The sequence below is a fragment of the Taeniopygia guttata genome, chromosome 10 (assembly GCF_048771995.1).
Source record: "Taeniopygia guttata chromosome 10, bTaeGut7.mat, whole genome shotgun sequence".
Lineage (NCBI taxonomy): Eukaryota > Metazoa > Chordata > Aves > Passeriformes > Estrildidae > Taeniopygia > Taeniopygia guttata.
Window position 1 is genome coordinate 19324213 of NC_133035.1, and position 15325 is coordinate 19339537.

At 47.8% G+C, this 15325-nt stretch overlaps 1 long non-coding RNA gene across 1 annotated transcript in view; it reads left to right on the forward strand.

Moving 5' to 3' along the window:
- The window catches only part of LOC140684783 (uncharacterized), a 49449-nt gene extending 34656 nt beyond the window's left edge, over window positions 1-14793 (forward strand). Inside the window, exons 2-4 of the long non-coding RNA XR_012057588.1 lie at window positions 11295-11342; window positions 11959-12220; window positions 14470-14793. This is a non-coding gene — a long non-coding RNA (uncharacterized lncRNA). The remainder of the gene's footprint in view (window positions 1-11294; window positions 11343-11958; window positions 12221-14469) is intronic.
- The last annotated feature ends 532 nt before the right edge of the window (window positions 14794-15325 follow it).

The following is a 15325-nucleotide window of genomic DNA, read 5'->3' on the forward strand; positions in this document are numbered from 1 at the left end:
GGCTGTCAGCCAGCAGGGGATGGATGGTGCAAGTGGGATGTGCTGTGGCTCCCACAAGGAATCACTTCTCCTCTCCCTCTTCCTCGTGGGTGCTGGAGTTGTTGGAGTGTTTAAAATGTGGCAAATTTGTGCACAAATCTGTGGGTGTGTGAATCAGCTGCCACTGGGCAGCTCCAGGAGCACCCCCAGGCCACTTGTGCGTGACACCAGCCACAGAGTCATTTCTTCCCAACTGCTGGGCCCAAACTGGGTCTATCCTGAGTCTGTGCCTCTTCCTGCTCCCCCAAAGAGCTCTCAGTACTCCTTTGTCCATGTTCTTCCTCTCCCCATCCTGTTCTTGGCCTTCAAACTCCCATGATGTCATAAATTCTTGGGGCTAATTGTGCGTTCTGCAGGAAATATTCAAAGGCAACACTTTGCCCAATGGGCTAAAATACATTTGCATGAAGTGCTCATTGAGCAATTATGAATAACCTACAAGTTTTAAAAGCAGCCTCTTTGTGGCTAATTTGAATGTTTGCTGCAAAGTGCAGCATTTGCTGAATTAATGAGTCATTACAGATATTTCACTGAGCTCTGGTGGCACTGCCTGCTGCTGCAGGAAGGGCTTTTTATTCTTCCCCTGCACCTGTACCATCCCAGCGACATGCAATGCTTAATTTCTGCAAATTACTCCTACTAGAGCAATATGAAATACAACTAACTTGGGGGAAGGAGAGGTGTACTTTAATTAAATCATCTTGCAATTAGTCCTTGAGTGATGAGGTGAAGGTGTTTATCTCCATGCAGTGGCACCAAGCCACTGAGGAGATGCACACAGAGGGAATTCCAGAATTTATAGCGGCCTTCCAGTGCCTCAGGAGAGCTGGAGAGGGATTTGGGACAAGGGATGGAGGGACAGGACACAGGGAATGGCTCCCACTGCCACAGGGCAGGGATGGATGGGATATTGGGAAAGAATTCCTCCTTGTGAGGGTGCTGAGGGCTGGGCTGGAATTCCCAGAGCAGCTGTGGCTGCCCCTGGATCCCTGGAATGTCCAAGGCCAGGTTGGACATTGGGGCTTGGAGCAGCCTGGGATAGGGGAAGGTGTCCCTGTCCATGGCAGGGGTGGTGCTGGATGAGCTTTAAGGTCCCTTCCAGCCCAAACATTCCATGATTTTATCATTTCATAATCAGATGAGTTGTTCAGCAGTTGGACATTTCCTAAAAGCCTCTGAAAAGCTCTTTGCTGCTGGCTTGGGACCACCCATATTTACACTGACTCCATGAAAATGTTTATTTCCTGGAAGTGCAGTGGGCCCTGATTCTCTAGAACAACACACAGAGAAACTAAAACATGCCATCAGACAGATGTTTTGTGACAATATTGAGTGTAGATACTGGATTTGGTCCTTTGGGATCTTCCCAGTTGTGGGACTCTGGCTCAGCTCCTCTTCTGCACTTTTGGGGATTTTATTTTGTACTCAAGGAGCAGGGAGATGTCAGCCCCTCCTTGGGTGGGTGTGATGGTCCCCTTTGTCCCTTCCATGTGACACACAGAAGTCAGAGATCCACCCCAAACCTCTCCTAGGTGGGACAGAGATTTCCCCACTCCTTTCCCTCGGGATTTTCTGCTGGAGGAGGAGATGAATGGCTGAGTGCTTCTGAAAGCACAACTCCCCCAGCAGCATTTAGCAGGATGTAAAGTTTTCCTCGTGATTTATTGTCCCCAGTGTTTTAGACAGACAAAATATGCTGGCAGTCTGTCCTGGCTGACACTGCAAACCTTGTCTGGAGCCCTCCATAAGAGAGGAACATCTCTTGTTTGCAAACATCCAGGAGCCCCTTGGGAAGTCACTGGGAATTCCTCTGCTGGCAGATTCTGTCCCAGATTGAAGAGCAAATGTTAAACAAAGACACGTGCAGGACAAACCTGTCCTTCAGTCACAGTTGTCTAGGTATAAAAAATAAATATTTTTTTTTAAAAGCCCCTTAGCGCAATTTAGTAGCAGAATTTGGGATGAAATCATCAAATGCAGGGAAATTCAGCAGCAATTCCTCCCTTTCCTCTCAGCAACTTGAGCATTGCAAGAAGCAGTGGGATACAACACAGGGTTGGTTTCATGCAAAATGTCATTTCTTGAAGTTCAGAAAACTGTGTTTATAATAATAGAACTTCAGGTTCTGATAGGCAGCAGGTTCCCAGACACACAGCCACACAGGCTGCAGACAGCACAAAGCCTGAATTTAGATTTTGGGCTTGTCTTAGGTTGCTTAACAGCCTCAGTGTTACTTAAATGTAGGTGTTTAGAGTGTGGGTGCACGCTCCTGTGTGTGTGTGTGTGTGTGTGTGTGTGCATTAATAGCAATTTGTGATAGATGCCTCTGGGGCCCACACATTCAATAAGGAAAAAAGGAGTTTTTATGGGAGATAACATAACTGTTTGCAATTTGGCTATTCATTGTATCTTTGGCATTTTATGTACTGCATTAGCTGAGGCAATTTCATGCATATGGATATAATGCATTAAGTAGGAGCATTTAAATATAGTGAAACTAATTTTATGATGATTAGTTGAAGGAAAACATTGCATTGGTATCATCTATACAGGAGCCAATTTGCATGAAAATGCCCAAAGTTGCTATGCCAACATTTTCTGTGTTGCCGGTCGGGGTCGTCTCTGTGTCAAGACTTTGTATTAAAAATCGGTCTCCAGTGCCCGTGTCTTTTAATTCATTGCAAGCTGTAGGCCATTTGCTCACAAAGCGCTTGCAGTAAAACAAATGAATAGCTAAAATACTCATTTGCATGATTCCCATTTGAAAACGATTCCCCTGAAATTAAGGAAGCGTGTGACTCGGTTGCGAAGATGGATGGGCAGATGAGCCGTGCAATTAATATTTTTCGGCGTTCTCTTTTAAAGGCCTCCTAAGAGTGCGAGCAGCACATGCTGCCTCCCAGACAAATTGGGTCCCGCAACAGTTCCAGGGCTGCCATGGCAGCAGCTTGTTCCCACTCTCTCCCCTTTATTGTCTCACTTACATTATGCAGTAATTAAAACTATTTACCATCCCTACTTATCTGCCATCTGCTGCCATCCAAGTTTGCTCTCCTTTATAAAGCCATCTTCCAGGAGAGGAACGGAGTCAAGGGCGACGAGGGGAGGGAGGAGATGCTCCTGCTTTTATTAATAGGTAGCGGAGCAGGACGAGGTTGAGTGCTGGAAACAAGTGGGAACTTGCACGGAGAGTGTCGTTTTCTGGCATTTCCATCTGGCCACTGGGACGGGAGGAGTTTTATCCCGGTGCAAACGCCGGCACAGGGTGGAGGGGAGCAGGAAGGGGGGACACTCCTCTGCTTTCACATCGGGGTGATGCTGAAGGCTCGTTCACCCCTCAGCCAAAGCGGGAGGAGGGAATGAAGGGTTTGGGTTGGAATGGACACTGCTCTCGCTGCAGATCCGGCAATTGGATGGATGGATGGATGGATGGATGATGGATGGATGGATGATGGATGGATGGATGGATGGATGGATGGATGGATGGATGGATGCATGGATGGATGATGGATGGATGATGGATGGATGGATGGATGATGGGTGGATGGATGATGGATGGATGGATGATGGATGGATGGATGGATGGATGGATGGATGGATGGATGGATGATGGATGGATGGATGGATGATGGATGGATGATGGGTGGATGGATGATGGATGGATGGATGATGGATGGATGGATGGATGGATGGATGGATGGATGGATGGATGATGGATGGATGGATGGATGGATGGATGGATGGATGGATGGATGATGGATGGATGGATAAATGGATGGATGGATGGATGATGGATGGATGGATGGATGGATGGATGGATGGATGGATGGATGGATGATGGATGGATGATGGATGGATGGATGGATGGGGGATGGATGATGGATGCATGGATGGATGCATGGATGGATGCATGCATGGATGCATGCAATCCTGCAGGGGGTTATTGCAGCCAGGTTGGATCCGCAGCAGGAACAGCGCAGGTAGCAGAGAAAGGTGATGGAAATGCCCAGAGATCTCCAGGACTCGGGGAAAATGCAGAGCTCAGGGCCTGAAGTGCTTAAATCACCGCTGGGGTGGGGACAGGAGTGATGACAGCCAGGTACACGCAGCCTGCCGAGCGCCCGGCCCCGCAGGCAGATTTAGGGAGGGCAGGAGTGCCCAGCAGGGCTCTTTCCCAGCCGAATGGGCCAATAAAACATCTCCCAGGGTACTGCCGGTAATAAAAAGTGAAGAAGCCGGCAATTACTGCCGCCCTCGTCGTGTAACTCATGCTCCAGATTATTTACAGTGACTCTAAAATTTTAAAAAATCCACTTGGCTTAATTGCCTTTTTCTGCCGTGGGGATGTCAGCGAGGGAGGGCGGCACAAAAGCCACGGACCAGCAGGTCTGGAGCTCTGGCTCTGGTCAGGGTAGTCGGGAACAGTTCTCAAAAACACTGAACTTTGCTAAAAAATGCTAAAAAGCACTTTTCAGCTGTATATTCTCCTTTCTTGCAGCTCTGGCAGGCTGAGTTACAGCTCCCAAAGCCAGCCATGGCACACAGGACTTTGGCTGAGTTGGGTTTTTTCTTAGAAAGCCGTGGCAGTTCCACAAGTTTTCCATCGTTCGACTGCAATTGATTTTCTCAGTGCTCTTTTTTTTATATATAAACACTCAGGTCTGGATTTCAACTCTTTTTCATGGCAGTCTCTGTTTTTGCCACCATCTCCTGCTCTGAGGAAAACATCAAGGGAAAGAAGGAGGAGAAAATGTTTAGTTCTGAGTTTGGGTTCTTAACCATTGGGGATGTTGGTGTGAAGCACCATCCAAGACACTCTGTCAGAAATAGTCCCAAATCTACAAAAATATGCAACAGGGAGAAAATGCTGCACTGGTGTTACAAACAATGCTGGCAAATGCTGCCAGGCTGCTGGGTGGCTCACTCAGTGCTCCAGAGATTCCCTCCTGCCCACAAATCTGGGAGGATTTAGGGGTTAGGTGAGAACCAGCACCCAGTTTTTCAGCACTTGGTGGGGATTTCCAAAAGCTGGACTCGTAATTTCCCAAGCCATGAAATTCCTTTGTTACCAGGCAAATACTTTTCATTCCTTGCTGAGTACAGCAGAGGGGGAATTGTTGATTATTCACAGACACTGTTTTTAGGCTGAAATCTAAAAACACGGCTCTTCCTGGTCTTTTTTTGGTGGCCACACTGGGCTGTCCCCTGGGAGCATTGGGAGATTTAGGCACATCCCAGTTCACCCCAGCAGGATGGGACCACCCTGCTCTCCCTGTTGCTCCTGAAGCTCATCCAGATATGGCTGAGATCTGCAGGAGGATGGAATTTGGCCCCATGTTACATTACCACAGTGTAATTTTCTTTTTGTTTGGTGCCGGGCTCCTCCTCACAGCCCTGGTGAGGTTGGGCTGCTGAAGGTTGAATGAAACCTCTGGAAATCTTAAATATCCCCTTCACTGAAAGTTGAAAAACTGGCTGAGTTTTCTTTATGCCATCCAGCATCCCCATCCCTTTCAGTAAATGATTTTGCATCACAACCCCGCAAAAAAATTACCATAGAGATCCCATTTAAGGCAAGGGGGAAAAAAATAATGTAAAAGGAAATATTTTAGGTAGGAGTTGAACAGCAAATGCTTTTTGGTCTCTGTGGGGAGTAATGATCCACAACAAGGACACAATTCTATATGCATGTAATATTATCACATGCTTCAAAAAGCTTTTAAATCACATAAATGCAGTTATGGACCATTGTACAAAATAAACATTCCACTTGTGTTTAGGCTGTTTTTAGTTCTTTGATCTAAAGTGATGCTTGCAGATTTTATTGCTTTGTAAATTAAAGCAGCTTTGATTTGATTGAACTAAATTAATAAGGCTTCTGCCTTGTTGCAAGATAACAACTACAGTATATTCTGGCTGCACTGCACGTAAGGAAACTGCAGTCTGTAACAATTCCACTGAAGCTTTGTGGAGGATTTCAATACCTATTTTAATTAAAACAAAAGCCACTAATGTGTTCTTTAAAGAGAAAAAAAAACCCTTAGAAGTCCTTTTAAATCTATTTTAATATGTCTTAAGGACTAGAAGATAAATGGCAGGAGAGCTGGGCTCTGACAAGGGACTTTTTCTCTGCCTTTTGAATTTGCTTCTTGCACGTCTAAGGCGTGGCTCCTTTAGGATGACAAATGATGGAATCCTGGAATGGTTTGGGTTGGGAGGGACCTTAAAGCCCATCCAGTGCCACCCCTGCCATGGGCAGGGACACCTCCCACTGTCCCAGGCTGCTCCAAGCCCATCCAACCTTGGACACTTCAGCAGGGATCTGTGCTCAGGTGGGCTCTGACCACACCAGGGATGTCCTCAGCCCACTTTAACCAATGTGCTGTGACATTTTCCAGCTAATTTCTCCTCTGTGGGGTTTTCCAGTGCTGTCACCCTCTTTAAGTTTCCCTGGAGAGGCTCTCATGGCTCATAGGAAGGTTTGGGATGTGGACATTCCTGGTTCAAACCATCTCATCATTTTAAGGAAGCTCTTTGCTGCCTGGATGTCTCCTTTATTTTTTTCCCCTTGGGAAGTTTGAATCCAGAACTGCTTTTTTGCTCGATTTAATTTCCCAAAAAAAAAAAAAAAGGCAGTGCCAAAAAGACAGAGCTGCCACATCCTGACCACAGGGGCACCGTGGGAGGAGTGAAAGGACAATTTCCAGCAGGGAAAATCTGGGAGCAAAGGGACTGTGACACTCCAGTGGTGGGAGTGCCCCAAGGCCAGGCTGGACACTGGGGCTTGGAACACACTGGGATAGTGGAAGGTGTCCCTTTAATGTCCTTTCCAATGAAACCTTTCTGGGATTCTGGGATCTGCAGCTGGGAGGGCTCAAACCTGGGCTCTCCCTGCACATCTCCAGGGCTCTGCAATGGAAACAGCCAAAGGAAGTGTAAAAGCTCCCTCAAAATCTCTGTGGCCCCATTCCTGCAGCCCCTGGTTCCAAAGTGCCACATGAAGCAGGCCCTGGGGTGGTGGAATCCCCACCCAGGATGAAGGACAGTGTTTGCTCACAGGCTCCATCCATTTTATCCCAGAAATTCAGACCCATCCAATCTCCCCTCCTTCACCACGGGATGGATCTGCCCTATTCAGCAGTTCTGGGATGCTTCCCAGCGTTTTTCTAATTGGTTTGGAGGGAGAGATTTGCTGGCCCAACCTTTGCATGGGCAGGTGGCCCCTGGTCGTGATGCTGAGCCCCTGCTCAGCATCTCCCTGTCTCTGCTGTGAGCTCAGCACTGAGCTGAAAAAATCCCCCGGGCTCATCTCCCCCAGCAGCAGCCCCAGGTCCCCATCCTCCCCCTCCTTCTTACTCTTTTCATAAATAATTTTAATATAGTCCAGAGTGGCTCAAAACAGGAAACTCTGCTGTTTTAGTTTGGTCTGGAGTCAATTTTCCTAATCCCTGTGGTGGAGTTGCTAAGTTACCCTATCCCAGGGCCCTCACTGCTGTTTTCATGTGGAAAAAAAAAAATAATAATCATAAAAAAAAAAAAAAGATCTGTTCTTCACGAAAGCGGCGGAGTTTGGGAAAGCTGCGGCTCGTCACCGCGCCAAGGGCCGGGCACAAGGAGCCTTTGCAGAGCTGCCCTTCAGAAATCCCGCTGGAAACCCAGCCCTGGAAAAGCAAAGCCCTCAGCAGCTTCAGGGAGGTCAGGAGGGTCAGACACGAGATGAAATGAAAGACAAACAGTGGCCGTGGAAAGCTTTCCCTGCCATCTCCTCGGGCCTAATGAGGCCTGGCTGCGCGCTTGGACAGAGGCCAAACATTCATTTGCCACAAATCTTCTGTAAATGATTACATTACCTTACATTAGTTTCTCTAGTACCCCCAACTGTTCCTTCCAAAGCAAGTTAAGCAGAAGGAAAGCTGCCACTTCCCTGTGATTATTGTCCCTTGGCCACTGGGCCCGGAGGTGTGGGACAGAAGGGACAGATCTGCCTTCCTGCAGTGGCCTCTTGGACATGGCTGCCTTGGATGAAGGGGCAGTGGAACACTGGGAAGGTGTGGGATGGAGAGAGTGGACACCAGGGATGCTGCTGGAGGTGCAGAACCTCCCCAGAACTGCAGCTGGGAACAGGAGCAGGTCATTGTCATGGAATGGTTTGGGTGGGAAGGGACCTTAAAGCTCATCAGGGACATCTTGCCCTAGAGCAGGATGCTCAGAGCTGCTTTACAGCAGCAGGGATGGGTTGTGCTTTTGCTCCTGGGGTCTCCTTGGCCGCTGGAGGTTGAAGTTTGGACCTCAGCAGTGTGACCTGGCTCACAGGGAGGGAGGCTGTGGCATCCCTGATGCACTCCAGGCAGGGCAAAAGGCTCAGAGAACTCCCTGGCTTGTGAGCTCCAAGTGTGTTGTCATCCCAAAATCCACAAGCTGGAAGTTTTAGAGAAACCTCATCTCTCCCTAAGCAATTCCTCTTTTCTCCCACTCTGCTCCTCCTTTCCCTACAGCAAAACCACTTGGCATAACCCCTTCTCTCTCCACAGCATTCCCCCAGCTCCCTCCTGTGCCAGACCAGTTTGTCCATGCTGGGTTTGCCTTCTGGGGCTCTTTCTCCAGTCCAGCCATGTGCCTGTGGGTGATGAAAGACAACTGGGCCCTTCAGCCGGGTGCAAACTCACACTCTGCTGGTGTGAACTGCTTTTCCTTGATGGGATTGACAACCACACGGTGATTTCTCCCCTCTCCACTCCTCCTCAGATGACAGATTCCTGTGGCTTGCAGTACAAGCCCAGTTTATTTATTTTCTCCCAGCCCTACATGTGCAGCCCGTGTTGCAGGGAGGCAGAGTGATCCCTATCCTGACAGTTTTCCATCTCTCCAAGGCACAGGAAATAGCATTGCTTCGCCTGCCAGGGCTGGAGTTACGCTGGAGGCTGGGGCTGGGGGTGGTTTGGTGCTCAAAAAAACCCTTGGGAAGATGCTTTGAGATGAGCAGCAAACTAAAAATAACCTCTGGGAGTCAATTCTTTCTTCAATTAAGCCAGGGAGCACCGGAGCTTTCTGTCATTCCCAGGTGTGTTCCCCTCCCTGTGTCCTCCCTCCCTCCTTCCAGCCTTTTCCGAGGCCTTCTGCTAATCTGCCATTTGTTATTGATTTTATTTAAGCTGCAGCAGTTTGTTATTATTATTAATTCCAGGCACATTTTTAACAGCACTAATAGGCTGGAAAGAGAGAAGTGCTCTCATTTGCACACCCCTTCTCTCAGGAGGTGATTTAAGTTCATCCATCTCCCCAGCACAAAAAAAAAAAAGGGAAAGGGAGATAAAGGCTGTTAATGGTGGGTTTAAAGTGCTGAAGTGTGAGGGGGTGGGAGGTGACACCAGGAGGTGTTTAATTATCATCCTGCACCATCACAGTTGATAAGGGAATCGAGCTTCTGCTCCATGCCTTATGGGAACCCAGGAAAGTGGTGCTGATCCTGCAATTCCTCCCCATTAGAGACAGCCCAAATAGCCAAATATTGGCTCAAAATGTTGTAATTTGACCCCACGTTGGCAGCTTGCTCTGGAGCTTGTCCTTGTGCTGAAATCCAGAGGTTCACCCGAGGGAGGAGTGATGGAGCTGCTGCTCCTCGTTATATCCATGATGATATAACATGTTTGCTGCACACACGTGGGAGGATTTTCCCAGGAAGGGATGCTGCCTTTAATAAAGTGAATTTTGGGGTAAATGACTCCATAGGATTATGCTTGGTGAGTGCTGCCCTGCTTGGAGACACGGAGCACCCGCAGAGCTCGAGGCTGCCCCTGGAATCCTGCGGGGAAAAGGTGTGGGGTTCTTGGTTGGCATCTCCCCCTTCACCTCCTGGAGCAGAGGAGCCTGTCCAGGGATGAGGGAAGGTCACTGCTGTCATGGGAAGCCTGGTGGGGGCAGGAGCTGCTCCCAGTGCCATCAGTGCCATCACTGCCAGTGATGCCATTGCTCCATCGATGCCATCACTCCAACATTGCCATTGTTCCATCAATGCCATCACTCCATTGATGCCATCACTGCCATCAATGCCATCACTCCATTGATGCCATCGCTCCATCGATGCCATCCCTCCATCAGTGCCATTGTTCCATTGATGCCATCATTCCATCAATGCCATCACTCCATCAGTGCCATTGTTCCATTGATGCCATCACTGCCATCAATGCCATCACTGCCATCAATGCCATCACTCCATCAGTGCCATCACTCCATTGATGCCATCACTCCATCAATGCCATCACTGCCATCAATGCCATCACTCCATCAATGCCATCACTCCAACAGTAACATTGTTCCATTGATGCCATCACTCCACCGATGCCATCACTCCATCAATGCCATCACTCCATCAGTGCCATTGTTCCATCAATGCCATCACTGCCATCAATGCCATCATTCCATTGATGCCATCACTCCATCAGTGCCATCACTTCATTGATGCCATCACTGCCAGTGATGCCATCACTCCATCAGTGCCATCACTCCATCAATGCCATCACTCCAACATTGCCATCACTCCATTGATGCCATCACTCCATTGATGCCATCACTCCATCAATGCCATCATTCCGTCACCTCCAGGCACGTGGCTCCGCTGTCCCTCTGGGCCTGCAGGAGATAAAGCAATCAGAATAACAGTGGGACACGAGCTGTGTGCAGGAAAAATCCCAATTCTGAAGCATCACAAAGGGGCCCTGGCTTGATCCGAAGTTGCTGCTTGCAGGAAGTTTGCCTTTTGTTTGATCTATTTTGCGCATCCCTATTAAATAACTAATTATTTAACATCTTTTAAAGCTTTGCTATATATTACAGCAGGCAGGACACAAATGGCTGCTTTTAATAATATAAAAGCCCATTAGCTTCATTTACTGTTAATGTTAAAATAAACATGAGGCAATTTAGATATACTATTCCAATTTCACGGAAACTTTGATGTTTTTCTTCTCCACTCACATAATTAAGGGAAAAAACTACTAATGATATTAAGTTTGTACAGTGTTAATGACAGAAACAAGCTGCAGTAGAAATTGCAGCCATTAATATGGAAAAATAAAATATTTAACACAGGAGATAAATGAAAGCAATTTTAATAAAGTAAAATGAAGAAAATTAATTTTAGAAACTTTCAGCATTCTTAAAGCGCTCTCGGTTTGTGACATGTTCTGTGTGGTTTTCTGGTTGGGATTATTTATGATTATTTTTAATACCTACCTGTTTTCTTTTTTTCTCTAAAGGTCGAATTCTGCCCTGATTTACACCTCATAACCTGGCAGCAGCTAAAGGTGAGCTCATCCCTAGGAGATGCTTTATCACAACCTTTTTTTTTGGGGGAATCAGGAGCCCTTGGGGCATTTCAAACCCCCAGATGCCATCTGGGGATGCAGGGTGGTGCTGCCTCATCGGGATGGGGCTGACCCAGGTGGCACCAGCATGGATGTGCAGCATTCCAAGGGAATGTGTGGCAGGTTTGTGGCTCTGGGAGGGTTGGGAACAAGGTGGGGTGCAGCAGCCAACAGCAGCCTGTGCTCCCAGTCCCATGGGTTCCACTGCCATGGAGAGCAGAGCAGTGAGGAACATCCCTCTCCCTCAGAGGAGCTCTTGCTTCATGGCTCAGCCACCCAGGCCCCATCATCCCAATCATTTTGGAGCCCCTAAAGTGAATCCATCCCCGAGAACAGTCCATTCCCACTTTTCCAAACTTTGGAGGGAGGACAATTATCATCCACTGTATTTCAGCCTCTCTGCTGCCTCTTCCACACCATCACCTCCATCACTAACATGTGGCAGCCTTTGCCAGCAACTGGTTTTTAGCAACAGCTCGGTGATTTTTTTTCATTCTGATGCATTTATTTACAGGAAATGATTAATTAAAGGAATTATTTTCATTGCCATTAATAGTTTTGCAGACAACCCGACGAGATAATCATCACACGCTGGCAATCACTTGCCATCAATTATCCCCACGCTGCTGCTGTCAGTGGATCACAGCCCCTACCTGGTGGGAGTCACTGCTGGTGCCACCGAGGCATTTTCCAGAAATGTAGGACTGGGGAGGATGGGAAACAGCTTCCAGACAGGCTCTGAGATTGATATGCAAGCCAAAGGGAAATGCATTAAACTATTTAACTGCCTGGAAATCCAGCATAATGAACATCCAAAGGTATCTTATTACTAGTTCACTGTAGCTTGCCTTTATTTATTTGTTAGCATTTAAATTTTGTTCCAATTAGTTCTTGTGTTGGGAACTCTCTTCCTGCAGGGGTGGGTCCTGCTGAAGGCCCTCAGATCTGTGTTGGCTCAAATGTGTGGGAGTGTGGGAAGGGAAAGGGGTGAGGGATGGCAGACAGGGAACAGCCAGCTCGAGGATGGTGGCAGCACTGACAGGGACCTGGCCTTGTGGAATTTGGGTGGCCCTGGATGAGCTCTCCTGTGCTGCTTCCCCAGGCCACCATTTCCCCACCCATGGCCCATCACCACCTCCACTCCCTGTTCCCAAATCACAGAATCCTGAAATGGTTTGGGTCGGAAAGGACCTCAAAAATCATCACATCCCACCCCTGCTGTGGCAGGGACACCTTCCACTGTCCCAGACTGCTCCAAGCCCTGTCCAGCCTGGCCTTGGACACTTCCAGGGATCCAGGGGCAGCCCCAGCTCCTCTGGGCACCTGTGCCAGGCCTCAGAATCCCCACAGGGAAGGATTTCTTCCCAAAACCTAATCCAAACCTACCCTCTGGCAATGTTAACCCACTGCCCCTTGTCTGTCACTCCAGTTCCCAATGAATTTTCCCTCTCCAGCTTCCCACTAGCCCCATTAGATCCTGGAAGGATCTGTGGAACCTCCACAAAACCTTCCTTTCTCCAGGCTGAGAAGCCCCAGCCTGTCTCCATAAGGAGATGCTCCAGTGCTCTCTTCCACCCCATGGCCTCCTCTGGAAGTGCTCCAACATTTCCATGTCCATCTTTTGTTGGCAGCACCACAGTCAGCACAGTTTTGCTGGTGCTTCCCAGCCTGCCTGTTGGATGTTTTAGGAAAAACCCCAAAAACCTTCCACCCAGGGCTGTGTGTGTGTCCCCAGAAAGGTGTGGGGAGCACTGGGGAGCTGTGGTGGCCTCCTGCTCTCCCAGGGAACAGCCAGGCACCCACTGAGCAGAGATTTTGGGAAACTGGACCAACGTGCTCAGCAACGCCTGAGCTTCTCAAACATGCCAGAAGGACATTAAATGGAATGTATTCAGTGCTAAGAATTATGGTATCTTTAGAACCTAAAGTGTATAATTAAATTATAACATCTGAGATTGGAATTGCTTTCTCACTTGTAGGGGGAAAAAAATAAGACATTTTAATAACATGTCATAAGTTTTACAGTTATTGGATTTTCAAATTGTTTACAAAAGCAATATTGTTCAATTGCATTGTTGTTTTGCTGAAGTTTTTTTTTTTTTTCTTAAGTCTTTTGATAAAAAGAATAAACTAACAATAATGTTCCCAGGAGGTAGAACAAAATTGCATTTCACTTTTGTTATTTGTTTAATTATCCATTTAGCCAGTCAGTATATAAAACTCATTTTCAGCAGATTCCTCCTCCAAGTCTCTGTCTCCAGCTGTAACTGCAAAGAGCTTTCAACTTTTATTTAACATTAATAAGCCAAGGAAATCCTGGTGTTCAGGTGCTGCAGCACCTTGCCTGCCATTCCAGGGACATGTGTAGGAGAGAACACCGGGCTGGCAATTCCCAGTTTTTAGGATTGGAGGGGAACACTGGCTCACAGTGTCCTGTTTATTTTCAATAGGGAACCACAGGGGATTCCTAAAAATCAACAGTCCCTGGTGGTTTTGCAAATCTTGAGCAGTTTGAGGGGGCTGAGACCTCTCATTCTCATGCTGGGATTCTTTTCCTGGCTGTTTCTCCCTGCATGGAGGAGACCTTGCTCCAGGAGAGGGATTCTCCAGGCCATGACCTGGCTGAGGTTCACATTTGAAAGTTGATTTGTGTTGGGAAAGGACCTGCTCCCATGGCAGGTTTGGCAAGCTTGTGTCTTGGTTTTGAGATTTATTTAATTAATTTAATCAGTAGCTTTCTGCCTCCATCAAAATGTCTGTATTTCTATAAAACCATCAGTTTCAGCAGCCTTTAAACCCATGATTTGCTTGGTAAGGAGAAGCTGGGCACAGCTGGAATCCCACCAAGGCACTCAGTGGTTGATCTGTGTAGATGCTCAGGTTGAAGCTGTTCCTGTTCATGGCAGGGGGTTGGACCAGATGATCTTGAAAGTTCCCTTCCAACCCAAACCATCCTGTGATTCTATGATTTATGATTCTGGGATTTATGATTCTGGGATTTTATGACTGTTTCTATGAGTCGCAAGCACTCCACAATATTTTCATCGGTGTTTCTCTCTTCTTTCAGCATCTCCTTCCAGAGGCTGATTCCTGCCGTGTTTGAAGCACAATCGCTGATATTCAGGATGGTCTTCCAGCCCCTCCCAATAGCAGGGAGCTGTTTTCAGGCAGCAGCAGCAGGATCTCACCCATTCCTGGGAGCTTCGCAGCACACCCCAGTGATAAATCTTGTTTTTTGGGACTTATGGCCACGTAACCCCCCCAGAGCAGCACCTGAGCTGGAGACTGTGGGGAAAACAAAACCAAAGAGGTGGAAAATGGAGCCTTTTTCTTTCCCAGCTGCATCCCTGGGATGAAACAAAAGAAGCATCTATTCCATCCCTCTGGATGAGCAGCCCACTCCCCCTGCCAGCACATATCGGCTGTTAAATGCTTACCCAGCACCGGGAGAGGGGTTATTAGGAGCAGTGAATTCCTTTGATAACTTCTCGGGTCATAAAGATGTTTGACTCCTCATTTGCACGTTCCTCTTGGAATCGATCAAAGCGGAAAAGCTGGAGGGTAAAAATCGATAAGGGAGAAGGGTGTGTGGGAAGACGTATGGATAGAGCTGGGCAGAGGCAGGGCAATCAGTTATTGTGCTAATTGATGGCAGGATGATAACTCAGAATTGATCAGAGGCTGCCTGAGCCGATACAACTCAGTGGCTCCAGAATCCTGCTCTGGAGATGTCTCAGAGGGATGCTCGGATCAGCTGCACAGTTCCCACCCCGCTCAGCTGCAGGGGTTTATTGACAGGGAAAAGCAAAATGAGCCTGGCTCTGGGTTAGATCCCTCAAAAAGCAGGACTCTGCCAGTCAGTGCTCCGGTATTGCAGCAGATTTCCACTGCCATGGTGCACGGCTTGGATCCAGGGGCTGTGG